Source organism: Cynocephalus volans, chromosome 3 (assembly GCF_027409185.1).
Source record: "Cynocephalus volans isolate mCynVol1 chromosome 3, mCynVol1.pri, whole genome shotgun sequence".
Taxonomy (NCBI): Eukaryota; Metazoa; Chordata; class Mammalia; order Dermoptera; family Cynocephalidae; genus Cynocephalus; species Cynocephalus volans.
Window position 1 is genome coordinate 75,164,669 of NC_084462.1, and position 14,525 is coordinate 75,179,193.

Genomic DNA, 14,525 nt, shown 5'->3' on the forward strand with positions numbered 1-14,525 from the left:
CCAAGTGAGCTATGGGCGGGCCCTTCAACTCTATTCTTTATTCTTCCTAGATGTATCACCTTGGGCAAATCACTGCACCTATTTGAGCCTCAGTTATCTCATCTTTAAAAAGCTGAATTAATACAAAGTATATTGCTCTCAGTAGAAACTGGAAAAGCACCCTGAAATCAAACTCATTAATATCCCTATAACAAAATGAATATTTACTTGAAATAGAAAAAAAAGACTATAAATAGCCTTTTATTAATTGAAATCAGATTTGTGCCCACCTTACAAAAAAACTTTCAGTTTTCAGAGCTTTTTGGTTTCTAGAACTGAAGAGAAGGGATTGTAGACCTATGGAAGTGTTTACTGTCAGGAAGTCAGTCTGCTAATTCACAACAATTTTCTACCACTCCATGACTAAACCTTACCAAAGTCTTTTCAAACTAAACAATGTGCTCTGGTAACAACACAGAATTATTAATGCATCACATGACTTTTCCTTCTGTAACCCACTGCCTTGACTCCAATAAGTTATATGAATGGTACCAAATCACCTCAATATTAATTTACATTTTACCAATTTTCCAATATGGTATATTGTTTAGTCCCTCCACACAGAGCACTTCTTAGGGATAGAATCACTTTTGAAATCTACCCCAGTTCCTTAGCACAGTAACCATGTCACTTACAACTTAAGATGATATACTTTCACTAAGCATTCCACAGTTTATCCCTGAATTCTTCCTAAATTCTTGGGGAGATAAATTTGATCTCATCAAGTTTACTGATTTGATCAAGAAAAGCCTAGGCAGCTAGAAAAAAAAATGTGTTGAAAATACTAAATACACGGTAACATTCCCAGAATAATTCTTGAAGACATCTCTATATGTTTACATACTTTGTGTTTTAAAAATGATTTATTCATGTTCTAATCAGAAAAAAAAAAGTTTTTAAAAATAGTTAAGCATTTATCTATTTGTCCTAGAAGCTTTTATCTGGTTCAGGGAGGAAAAAACTCAGAAGTGCAAATTCTCTAATATATTAATACTTGAATGGATTTTTCACACCAGGATCAAGTAGTCTTACCAATTCTCTAGCTGCCTTTCCATTTGTAACGTCTTCTTAAAAAATAAACACAAACTCTTATCAATTGTGCAAAGAGGCTTATCAAATTCATCTTTTTTCTTTCACCTAATTTCTATGTTGAGCCCAATCACTTTGTGGGCTTCTTTGGCCTTGACTGGAAACGTTCCTAAATTTTTTGAAGATGGCTTTCTCCTCTCTACAACCTCTAAGACTACACCAAATAACCATCTGTTTTGTACGGTCATTCTGATCCCTTTCTTCCTTTTATTTTCTTTTAACATGGACTTCGAATACAATGATTTTTAAGTCTTTAAACTTCCAGTAGGTTATTTATTTTTTTAAATCTTCCTTTCCACTTTTCCTAATATATGTAAGTGATCACAGTTCAATTTCGTAAGAATGAATCCCCATGTGATAGATTTTGTTTCTCCCCTCCCTGAAGAATGCTGAACTTAATCATGGTATGATTACTATTAAATAGTGCTTGGCCTACAGAAACCTGTATCAATTCTTGTTTGTTCCTCAATGTAAAATTCAGGTTCTTTTCTTTGTAGGTTCTAAAACCGCCAATTATAGGGAGTTGTTTATCTTAGTCAAAACGACATCTTCACATATGCTTTCAATGAAGTATTTAACCATATAAATATATGTATAAATAAATAACCCCCTCATTATTACTATCTGTCCTAATTTTGCAGCTTTTCCAATCTCCTTTAACATTTCCAACTCAGCCACATTTTTTTTGATTAGGACTGTGACATTTTTATTTCAGCAAGGATCTCAACCCTTCAAGATTCCATACCTCTCCCTTCGTTATAGGAAAATATATATATATATTATTTGTTATTCCTTATAAAAAATGTAACCCTTACTCCCTCTACCATTCCTATCAAGTGTATAGCCTAGTAGCACTACATCTCAACAGTTAGTCTCCTTCCATCAAGTCCCTGAGATGTGAATGAGATCTTATAACATTATTTTACCTATCAAGAAAGGAGAGGGACTAGCCAGTTAGTTCAGCTGGTTAGAGTGTGGTGCTGATAACACCAAGGTCCAGGGTTTGATCCCTGTACTGGCCAGCTGCCAAAAAAAAAAAAGTAGGTGGGGGGAGGAGGAAGAAAAAAAAATTGATAAGGATGGCAGAAATTAATGTTTATGTCATTAACACTTTTAAATAAATCTAATGCTTAAGATCACACACTCAGGTATAGCATATAGATCTGTTTTTGGAAGAAAATGTCACTTCATCATTATGTCACCTACCAAATACGACTTTGTTAAAACTGAACTTCTTTCTCATGGAAAGGCTCCGTAAGAAAAAGAATATTGCCAGACGCTGCCCTGCACTTCCCTCTTTGTCAGATGGTGTTATGGAACTCATCTGAAATCTGTACTGGCTGGATTTCTAGCTCTGCTAGGATTGGAAAGGCCTACTGATACAAACCACAGAAACATTACTACCAAGAAAACAGTAGCAAACTAAGCTATGTTAAAGCTCTTTTACTAATAAAAGCAATATGACTTAGTTAAACTGATATCCTTTCAACCACTACATAAAAAAACAACATACACTTGAATTAACAGCTGCTGGCTCTAAAGTTCACAATATCAGCAATATGTTATTGTACCACTTAAGCATATGAAGTGAGGATGTATAACTTCAAGTTGGATATACAGCAAATCCTTAGAGAAATGTAACGTGAAATCTGCCTAGAAGCCATCCCAATATTAGAATAATATCTGCCTAAAAGTAACAGATTTTTCTTAGCATGGATCAGAGTTCATTAAGAACCCTCATTCTAAAATTATACATCAAAAAGACCATATTTCTACAAAATGGTAAATGACTCTTCTTGTACACAAGCTGGTGGTATAAATAACTAAAAACTAGTAGACAGGTCCCCAATATATGCTGCACCTGAGTTACCTCAAATGGCATACAGTGTAACAGGCTGACAGCTTGATGTCAACAAGCTGCACCCTACATAACCCAAAGAGAGAAATAAGACATTCCGTTTCTTATACATTAGGTAGGAATTTTAGCTTCCAACCAATTGCCAAAACAACAGTCTGGCCTAAGGGACTTCTGTTTCCTATCGGTTCATGTAAGGAAAAAAGGGAAGAGCTAACAGGAAAAATAATGAAGAACCAGAAAGGTTAGGAAGGGGAAAGCAAGAAAATTATAAGAAAATTTATGATACCCAAGTCAGATAAGAGAGCATCTGGACATCATAAGACATCTTCATCCTCAGGCTGCTGAATTGGACACTGAGACTTCTAAAACACACAGCTAATGTGTTGAGAAGAAGTCAAAGTACCACAAGGTTTAAGTTTGGAACACAGTGCACACTCTTGGAAAGCTTATTTTTAAAGAACTACCCCACATAATGTTGCTGAGGCCTCACTAGAAAGAGGAAGATCATGGTATTGGGCTTATCCCTTTAAAGGAAGAGAAAACTCAGAGGCCTAACTTACCCATTACTCCAGGCACCCAAGGCCCAGTCAGCAGCAGGGTAAATCCCAACCCTCAGGGAACTAGTTACAAGGCCTCCAGTTCCACTCCTGGTGTCTTCCAACCATGACTGACTGTGATTTTCACCCTGATTAACTTCCAGGAATGCCAGCCAGAGGAGCAGCCAGAATAAAAAACATAAAGAGCAGCTATTTCCCCAGTGTCAGCTGGACTCTGGAACAACTGCAGATACTGCCTCTTTCTCTCCGTTGGACAGAAGAGCATCTACCAACCTCAGGGAAGTACCTACCAAGCCAGTAACCCACTAGCACCATGTTCCTCAAAGTTGCCTACTTTGACCATCTTACTTAAAGCTGCAACCCTCCTACCTCACCCACATCCACATTCCCAACCCCCCTTTATCCTGCTTTATTTTTTCCCCACATCATTTATCATCCTTTTATACTATACTATACTATTATGTTTATTTCTATCTCCTTCTACCAAAAGTTAAAATCCATGAGGTTGGAATTTTTTGTCTATTTTGTTCACTCATAGATCTTAAGTGGCTAGAACAAGGCCTCACATATAGAAGGCATCCAATAAATATTTATGGAATGAAAGAAATAAGCAGGAAAAACTAACAAAACCACCCAGAGGTCAACAACACCTACAGGACCCAACAATGCCTATATTCCTCTAACAGAATTGGTTTGGTTCCTGTAACTGACCTGCCTTGCCTCCACCTGCCATTTACCACCTGCACCCCCCTCCTCCAAATTTTCCATCAGCTAGGATGTATGGAACCACAGTACTGCTACAAGCAGCAAAGGCAACAAATGCTTGTCCTTGAATCTGAAAGATTTCTCAAGGCTTTCACAGTCTTCCTTGTTCATAGTTTATTCAATTTGGGATAAAATGTGTTGAATGGAAGCTACCTTAGCGTAAAAGGAGGGCTGAAAAAAACATCACAAGTTTCTTTTTTCAAGTATCAAATTCTAATTCAATTCAGCGAGCATTAATTAGGCATAAAGCTTTGGGCTAAGAGCTATGGGGAACAGAGGAAACACAGGTCTTATGGAGCTTAGAATGAGGGAGGAAGAAAATATTTTCACAAATAATATAATTAAAGACAACATGTGATAAAGTGCTATAAAAGATTCCAGTAAAAAGTTTAAGAGATGCAAAGGAAGATGAAAACAATTCTGGACATAGGTGGGTGGGAAGAAGTAGGGTAAGAAAGGCTTCAGGAAGGAGATATTTTTTGCTAGGCTAAAGGAAGGGTTGGATTTGGGAGCTGAATGCCTTGGGAGCAAACAGAGGCATTCCAACAGAAGAGGAAAGAAAAAAAAACTAAAACACAGAGACTGAAAAATGCAGGGTAAATTGGGAGAATAGCTGTAAAAAGATATAGACAGAATGAGAAATATATGAAATAAGGCTGAGAAATGCCAGGTTTGGTGAAGTCACAGAGGATCTTGAATGCTAGCTTATGTAGGCAATAGGAGCCATTAAAGGTTTTTCAACAAGAAGTGAAACGATCAGAAGAGTAATTTTTAAAGTCTATGTTGCGTTTTCGTTACATACTCTTCTAGAACCAAATTCTTTTCTTTTGGAGCATTTCAATTCATAATCATACGTTCATTAGTTGATTGCCTTCCCCACTAGACTACAAGTCCCAACAGGATAGGTAGGGACTATGTCTGGCCTCACACATAAGTGGTCAATAAGTATTAGCTAAACGAATAAATAAAAATTATAGTACTATACCTGTACTGGCCAGCTGCCAAAAATAAATAAATAAATATTATAGTAATATAGCAGCAGTATGTAGTATGGAATACAGAAAGAGGCATTAGCCATGAAGTTATTGCTATAATACATGGAAGATGAAGACCTGAACTGGGTCAGATAAAAAAAAGTGAGGCTTAATGGCAAGATATCCAATTTGGTGAGTGATTAGATAACGTGGTAAGGAAGAGAAAAGGACCAAATATGAGTCCAAAGTTTTGAGCCATAGCAACTAGAAGAACAGCAATGCTCAGGAGAGAAAAGGGTAGGCAAGTTTCAAAAATTACGGACTAGAGTACATTTGAAAGCAGATGCCAAGTAGAAAAATCTTCCCCATCCCTGTATACCTGTTGGATTCATATACCCATAAGCTTCCCAATTCCATTTCTCCTCTTATAGTTCCATTTCTGATACTGTTCTATAGAACTCTGCTCTAGAAGCATCAGTTCCAGAACAAAGATAAATGCTGAGTTTCACACTAAACTTCAGAATTTGTAACTGAAGTTTATAAGGTATATTCTGGAACATCCACTTCTGCTCACACAAACAAAAATTCTTCCTAACCAGACTCAAAGCGCCCTAGCTAGGAATGTTGCTAGGAATCTTGCTGATAACATACCCAAAACTCACTGGCTATACTCCATACATAAGATAGAGCAGACACTGCTGCCTTCCTCTACAAATACTGAACAACAATCTAAGAAACTATAAATACCAGCATGCAATGTGGCTTTAACTGCCAGGATCTAGATTTCATGCTGTGTTGATTTCCAAAGGTTGCACGGCACCTTCCAATCCACTTGCTCCACTTGACACTTGCTCCAATCCCTATGCTCCACTTGACACTTTTTTTTAACCTACCTACAAAAATTACTTATATTTCTAATCCACATTCAAGTGGAGCACTTCCAAAATAACCTTTAGATTACCTGAAAATTAGTGATGTGCTACTGATGGCTGGGAATAAAGCAAAACACTTCCAGGACTTTTTGTGAGTGCAAAACAAAGAATGGTTACACCCACCAAATTTTTCTATTCCAGACCAAAGGATGTTTTAAGCACAAATTTTAAAACAGTGAATGCTACCACAATGTCCAAAGGTAGATTAAACATGTGATTTTGCTCCCCATACCATCAAGCCATCAAAAGACAAACAAAAATGTGATTTTGCTATATGAACAAAACAAATAACAAAATAACCATCATCCTTTTAATATTCAATAAATAGCCGCTATCGGAAGTACCAAATGCAAGAATTAATTGGGAAATGGAGATAAAAATCCTAACTTGGGGAATTAACAACTTGGTTTTGCAATTTTATTCCCTTAAAACTGCTTGAAAGGAAAGATTTCCTAACATTACTCTCAGTCTCAAAGTTCCCACAGTCATCTACCAGCTTTCGATCTCTTTGTCCCTTTTAGGGGGTATTTCCAAGATACCACCCCCTCACTTGTTAGTCATACTTTATCAAATGTCACCAATTTGCATTTTCAACATTAAAAATAACACAATTTTATTTTCCAAACAAAACACTGTGGGCAACTTGTACTCAGTCCCAAGAATTTAATGCAAAGCAGGGTTTACATTGACTGGCCAAAAATGGAAAAATGCCCAACCATCCTCCACAGTCTCATTCAACTCAAAGATTTCAGATATAAGAAATTATGAGATCCCTGATTAAACGCACAAAGTTACTTCTAATTAATATCTGGCAGACCCTTCCAGGTATGATTTCCTTCTCACAAGCTGAGGTTCCTTTTCTGCAGCTATCTGAGTCCCACTCCTATGTCTGAAACATACTAGAAAAAGATATATGTGGTAAGTCTGCACAATGAGGGTGTAAGATCCTCCAAAAAAAAAGATGGCCTAATAAAAAGTACAGCTTTCCAAACACATCAAAGAGGAGTGACAGTCAAGTCCCAGGGAACTAAGACTGCTGCACTCATTAGCCCTTCTGAACACTGACTATATTTCTGACCCAGCAATAAAAGACTGTTCACTTACGTCAACCATTTTTGCCCTGTTCTTCCATCATAATGTTGATATCACGAAACTCTACAACTACATGGAACCTGAGAGTTCATCTTGTTCTATGTGCTCATTTCACAGATGAGGAGACTGAAAACAGGAGTGACTTACACAAGGTCACACAGCTAGTTAGAGGCATAGTAATCATCAGAACCTGGGTTTTATGACTCCCAAGTCTATGTTTTTTCCCCTATGTTTTGAAAAGCTACACTATTAAGAAAACATAACACTATTAGATCAGACAATATCTTGACTGTAACCAAGCCACACAAAAATAAAATTTATCCACATAAAGAGAACAAAGTGTTAGAACAAGAAGTATCCCGAATCAAACAGAAAGAAGCAACATATGTTTATAAAGTACAGGGGTTTCTTAAAGGTGCAACCTGGCACCTATCTTCTGAAGCATTTTATTAACTACCACCTGCTAGAATGTGTGTTCTGTGCTTCCCTCAAATGTACCTCCTTAAAAGAAGGCTACAATGACCCTTGTGGCAAAGGTTGAAAAAGTGATACTTCTGGCACAGATAACTGATGGTACAAAAGGAACCCACAAATGTGATGCCAACAATCAAGAAGAAAGGACAGAAGTTGAAGGGGTGGAGGTATTACTGGAAGCAAGTAATCCTAAAAATGGAGTAAGAATAAAAATCCAAGAGAGAAGTTGGCCAGACAGTAATGACCAGAGAGCATCATAAAAAGAAAGCTGTTTCAGAGCTTGTCTGGCATCAGACAGCTTTCACCTGCAAAAGAAAGAAGGAAAAAATTCTCTCAGAGACAAGAGAAAAATCCTAGGTTTGCCCCTGAGTGCTGGACTAGATATGACCTAGTAGGTTTTCGCCATCTCTTATTTCTGGGACTCTGATCCAAGAACAAACAGCAAGAGAACCATGAAAAATTGCCCTGTTGGATCTGGAGTTCTGCCTTAACAAGATATAAAGCTCATTCATAGATCTGACTGTGCTCATGAGACTGCAGTTCAACTCCTGCTGCTAGAGTGAGGGGAGGGAGGGAAGGAAGACAGAAAGGGGTGAGAGGGAAGGAGGAGAAGGATCTGGGTTGTGACTATAATAGCTACAGTAATTAGAGTGTTTCCAAGCTGCTAGAGAACTCTTCAGAGCAGAGAACTGGGATGAGAGATGGGAGAGGGGGAGAAACATGAGGAAAAAAGCTACTAAGAATGCTAGGAAAGGATACGGTTGTTTGTTAACAGTTTTTATAAAAACAAGCAAACAAAAAAAAACTGTGATGGCTTCACACAGGGAAATCAAGAAGTTTATATTCTTTCCCAGAAGTGAATACTAGACAATTAACTGCTGTAACTGACTTCCACTTAAAACTATGCTACAAACTAGGTTTAGGCAGATTCTTGCAAATGTCTTTGTCTATGCAGTGGTCTATGTGCCCTGGCCTCAGAGTCATAGTCTGCCTCACTTTCCCTAAAATCAATCATCTCTCTCTCTCTCTCTGACAAACAGGTCATAAACTTCACTCTACTTGGGCTGGGGATAGGGATTTCTGAACTCTAAAAGTTAATATGACTTATTTGCCTTCAACCAACTGTTAATTAGTACCCTGTGAATTCCATTAGATGTTGTTCGAGTGTGCATGCATGTGTATGTGTTTTCCAACAGAAGGAGCAAACACCCTGTGGACCTAATACAGAAAACGTCTGGAAGTTACTAAAGAGGTCAGAAAATAAACATCAACTTACTTGTTTATAAATCTTAGGCTTTATGGCATTGCCTACACATGAAATAAAAATAAAATCATATGATAATCTATAAGAGAAAACCTGGGAATTTTCAGAAAAACCTCAAAATAGAAAGTCTTCTTGTTTATAAGATAATGCTATACTTGTTTTTAAGATAAATATTTAGTAGAGATACTTCCTTAACATCATTTGGTCCTCTGGTGATGATTTGGTTCTAACAAGTAAGTTAACCTCAATGTCAGAGAAAAGAGTTACAAAGGTTCTGAGTGAAACTAAAAATTGAATAAAACAAACAACTGAAGAGATGCAAACCTCATGTGGAGAAGTACATTCATAAAATAAAAATACATGCAAATTTCCTGAGCAAGGCATGTCAGGTAGACCTAACACAAAAAGTCAATTATATTCTTTCCATAAAACCTACTGGGTATCCTTCCTGTGGGCTAAATAATTTTCACCACACTGAAAGCAAAGAAATTTCTCCTTCCCTTTTCCCTCTAATAAACAGGAACTAGAAACACTGAATTACCACTATTTCCTTCCCAATCATAGGGCATAAACCCAGAGCTCCGAGAAATACAACAGGGACTATAGGACCATATCTAGGGCATGCTACTCAGTAATGTAAAACAGAGATAGAAGAATCTCTTTTCTCTATTCCATTATCATCTCCCTAACAATCAACAAACAACAGGCATTAAGAAATGTGAAACAAAGTGCAATTTCACACACATGAACTGAACCTAAACCACGGAAGGCCAAGTATTTTCTTGTTACTGTGGCATGTGATTCCTCAACCACCTGCTCATAATCTCTCTTCAGCTGCACAGCTGCTGACAATTCCACATGCCCAACTAGGCAGGTGCTTTGGTGAACTACCTGTTCCCTAGTGAAAAGAGTCTTTCACTGACACTTAGTGGACCCACAACCTGCCAATCAGCATCACCTATCTTCATTTTGTCCGTCACCACCAACTTCTATCATGAAGTCATATTTAGTACATTATGTGATTTTGTAGTTTGTGGGGTTTTTTGTTATTCTTTGTTTTTAAAAATCAAGTAGAAAGGAGAATTAGCTGCTGAAAAGAAAACTTGCCATACAACAGAAGGCTGCCTTTTCTCGGTATGGCCCCATCTGCCTGGCAGGATTCCCATCACTACCCAATTTTCCACAAGGGAAATAACAATTGCTTAGCTACCTTTGGAGCAGGAGAAATGGCAGTAGAAGTACTAAGGTAGCTGGCAGAGAAGTAACTAGAGACAGAAAGCAGAGTGGGAACTTCTGGAGAGCACGTATCATTCCTTAGTCTCCATGGCTGAGCTCAGGAAGTAGTGTTGGGAGTCAAATAAATAAGGAGTGGCACTTCCACTTGACTGAGCAATCAGTAAACCCCTCAACAAATTATCCTATTCTAGTCATTTAGTTCCTATATGCTAATTGCAACATAATTGGTATCAGGAGCCAAAATTATGCTTCCATATCCTCATACAAAATAAGTTCAGCTATTTAGATCTCGCAAAAGGAATTATTTTCTACCAACAAGCTGGGGGAAAAATAAAAAAGGGCTTTCTGAAAGATGGTCACAATCAGAAGACACATGTAAGATTCCTTGTGGCAAGGGCCCAACTCTGAAGCCACTAACTCTAATCAGTGCAAATTTAATCTCAGGCTTCTGCTTTTCACTGTCACCTGACAGCATTCAGAAATAAATGCCAACAGCCCAAGAGCAAAAACTTTGGACTCAGTTTAGCTGAGGCTTCACTCAGAGACCTAGGACATATACTTGGAAATAGTCTACAGACAGATAACACCTCCAGTAAGGCCTTAAGGCAGATCTGTCATCAAAAAATATAAAGGTCAGAAACAACCTGTTCCCTACTATCAAAAGCCCAACACCTAAGTGGCAGGCCATCAGTTTAAGAAACTAAAATAGAGGGATGAGGGAGGTACCATAGTCAGACTCAATGCCTCACAAAGACCTTTACGAAAATGAATGGCTAAAACAATACCCTATGGGAAATAGCTGGCTATTGTGTACAGTGTACTGTATACAATTCCCTTCTCACAATGAGTTTTATTACTAATCTATTCTTTGTTAAAAACAAAAAACAAAAAAAACCTCTTTTCTAGCCCCAAATACTTTTTTTACACAACTATTAGAACCTAAACACTATTTGGGCACTTCTATGGCATATATACAAGAACAGGATTCCTTCTACAGCAGTTTGTTCTTGTTTTTCTCTCATTAATCATCCCCAAGCCCTAAATGATTTTTTTAATGTTCATCTCTTTGGCAAATTTCTTCCTAAATACAGAGGCAGATATGGGCCATCTGCATGATGAGAGTCATCTCCTTTCACTGGGAGTTAAAATAAACAGTAAAAGGAAAGTTGTTTTTTTCCCACAGCCCTTGCCCAGATAGGCAAATTCTGTGGCTTTTTTGTTGTGCAATTATTATTGACCAGGAAGTCACCATTAAAAAGGTACTTGGGGGCCGGCCCCGTGGCGCACTTGGGAGAGTGCAGCTCTTGGGGGTGCAGCGACGCTCCCGCCGCAGGTTCGGATCCTATATAGGGATGGCTGGTGCGCTCACTGGCTGAGCGCGGTGCGGGCGACACCAAGCCAAGGGTTGATCCCCTTACTGGTCACAACAAAGACAAAAAAAAAAAAAAAAAAAAAAAGGTACTTGGTCTTTGACTCCCCATCTTAACCCTGCACAGGTTTTTAGTGGTATTCATGAACAAGCAAAAATCATTGCATGAGTGTCCCATCTCTATAAAAAGAATTAAATATGATGGTTCAAGTAAGAATAGAAATCTCCCCTTGGAGTCCTCTTCTTCAAAGGGCTGACACAAACATCAGGGCTGAGTCTCCCAGACACTATTCCTCCACAACTCAGTACAGGCTAGCCAAAGAGGCAGGCACAACATGGCTGGCATTCCCTATTCTTCTGAAAAATGTGTGCCAATGAGCTCTGTATTGTTCCTCACTCAAAAAGAAGAGCCTTTCTGTCTGGCCTCCTCCAATGGCAAGCCCCAGTCTGGAAAAGGAAGAAAATGGCACTGAGGAGCCTGGGAGATGGAGCATATCCAAAGCTCTCAGACAAGACTTGAACCTATGACCTTCACTGTGTACACAATAGGCGGGTGAGAGGGACCGGTTTATCTCTGCTGCAGCAGTTCTCAGCCTTGGGGTAGCACTCCCTATAAAATGACACGACTATTGTGTGTGGCAGCAGAACAGTCATCTCCTCACAACAGCCTAAACCAGAACTCCCTCCCCCAAGACAAAGCAGCAGGGGTGAAATTAACTCAAGGCTGCAGAGCAAAGCCTAATACAGAAAAGAGAGGCCTGTGGAGGCTTGGGGACTCTTCTCAATCCCTGGGGCTCGGGACACATGGCTAGAAACACAGGCTTTCTCTCCCATCTTTCCCACTCGATTTAGGTAGAAAGCTGTTTCTTAGAGAATTTAATTATCTGTGATTTGTTCAGAAATATTCCCCCTGAAGGGCTCTGATCTCTCCACCCTGTGTGAGCCTAATTCCTAGAAGCTGAAATGACTGTTTGCTGCTGCCTGTTTCACAAACACACATTAATTGGTCAGATGTGTCTCCTCCTCCTCAACCCCAGAGGGAGGAAGGAGAATCTGAGCAAAGCACAGAGATGATCCAACCGTAATTACACATAAAGGGAAAAGAGGGCAGCAAGGGTTTTCCAAACAGGACAGGGTCACAAACCCTCCCAGGGGTACAAGGATAGCAGTTAAGGTCCAGGCCCAGGGATCCCTCCATCTTGAAGAAATGGACAGGAGTAAATGTGACCTGAAGATTGGAAGAGGCCACACACCCACAATCTACTTACTGCACGCTCCCAGCCACCTTGCTCCCCCCCGTCCTGGGCCGCGCATACGTCCTGCTTACAGACCCTCGCTCTGAACCACCAACTCCCTGACTAGCCCCAGTTGCCTGGGGCACCCTCAATATACCCAGATCCGCCTCAGAAACTCTCTGGCCTGTCCCTACAACCTGGCCAGACACTAATCCCCCCCGGGCACCCCTACCCTCACCCTGAACCGGCCCGGGCCATGCTTTGAACTTCACCTTGCGCCCCCCCATACCCCCTCCCCCACCCACGCAGCACCCCCCTCCCCGCCTTAGACACCTTCCCTTCGCTCCACCCGGCCCCCCAACCCCCACTTCCTCCGTCAGGCGCCGCTGCCCCCGGCCCTCCTCGCCTCCCCTCAGCCCCAGGCCCCAACGGCGCCGCAGCCTCTCTCCTCCCCCAGCCCCGGCTCCACACAAAGCTCCGGACTCACCGCGCGGCCGGTCCCGGGAGCCGCCACCTCCGCCCGCCCGGGGCCCCGGGCCGTAGACCCGCCGCTGCTATGGGGCCCAGGCCGCCATCCGTTCCCGCGGCCCCTCCCCCCACCCCACCCCGGCTCCGGCCCTCCGCCCCCTCCCCGCGCTGCTCCGCCCCGCCCGGCCGGTGCCGCTGTGTCCGGGGCCGTGGGTCCCTCAGCCGCCGCCGCCACCGCCGCCACGATCCGGGACAACCAGGGCCGCTCGGAAGACCCGGATACTGGACTACCGGGCCCTCGGATCCGCATCCCGTGCTGGTGTGGAGTCTGGAGTGGGTGAGCGCAGAGGAAACCCGGAACCTGGATAAAGGAGCCAAATCCTGGGTCTCGGAATGCGCGGTCACCCGGAGCCCGGATTAGAGAGTTGTAGCTTGGGGAATGCTGGAAAATCCGGCGAGCCGGTTAAAACAGACAGATAAACTCAAAGAGACCTGGATTGGAGAGCTCGAACCTAACGCTCTCTCCTCGTGAAAAGGAGAACTCTCGCTGGACCAGACTTCCTCGCAGAGAGGTGTCTGGGGAAGTACTGTACCTTAAATACAGAAAGACACCAATTCTGTAGATGTCCTGCCCCCGTGGAGAGGAAAGGGTCACACAGGGTCTGAACGTGAACATCCGCCAAGAATAGAAGAGCAATAACAGCTCGTGATGGTTTCATCCATTTTACCCCTTAGTTCAGCAAAGTACCATCGCCCTAATTTTTTATCCTTTGTTCCTGTTTTAATACCACTTGTTTTCCTCTCTGAAGTACCCATTTCTAATCCTTCTACATCGTCTTTCAACTCGCCATACTATATCACTAAATCTTGTTGCTTTTTATTACCTAAAAGTCTTATTTTGTCCTCCAACACAGCATTCTGATTGAAACTTTTCTTATCTGCCATTCATCTCTGATTGCTCAGCACACTGTCTAGCATGCAGTAGGCATTCAGTCCATATTTAAGTGAACCCTCCCACCCACCACTCACACAGCTGTTAAACGTATTTTTCATGATCTTCTAAGATTTCCACCTCTTTCCACAGCAAACAGAAATTCATCTTAATTCTCAAGGCTCCCCACGTCTTAGCCCCTATTATGTCCTTCCTGCGTCCTTGACCATTTTATTTGGCTT

General features: G+C 40.9%; 1 protein-coding gene across 3 annotated transcripts in view; it reads right to left on the minus strand.

Moving 5' to 3' along the window:
- Window positions 1-13,459, minus strand: part of ZNF609 (zinc finger protein 609) — a 228,673-nt gene extending 215,214 nt beyond the window's left edge. For all 3 annotated transcript variants that reach the window (XM_063089751.1, XM_063089750.1, XM_063089749.1), the window contains exon 1: window positions 13,372-13,459. The gene's annotated coding sequence lies outside the window, so the exon portion shown is untranslated. The remainder of the gene's footprint in view (window positions 1-13,371) is intronic.
- Window positions 13,460-14,525: the final 1,066 nt, after the last annotated feature.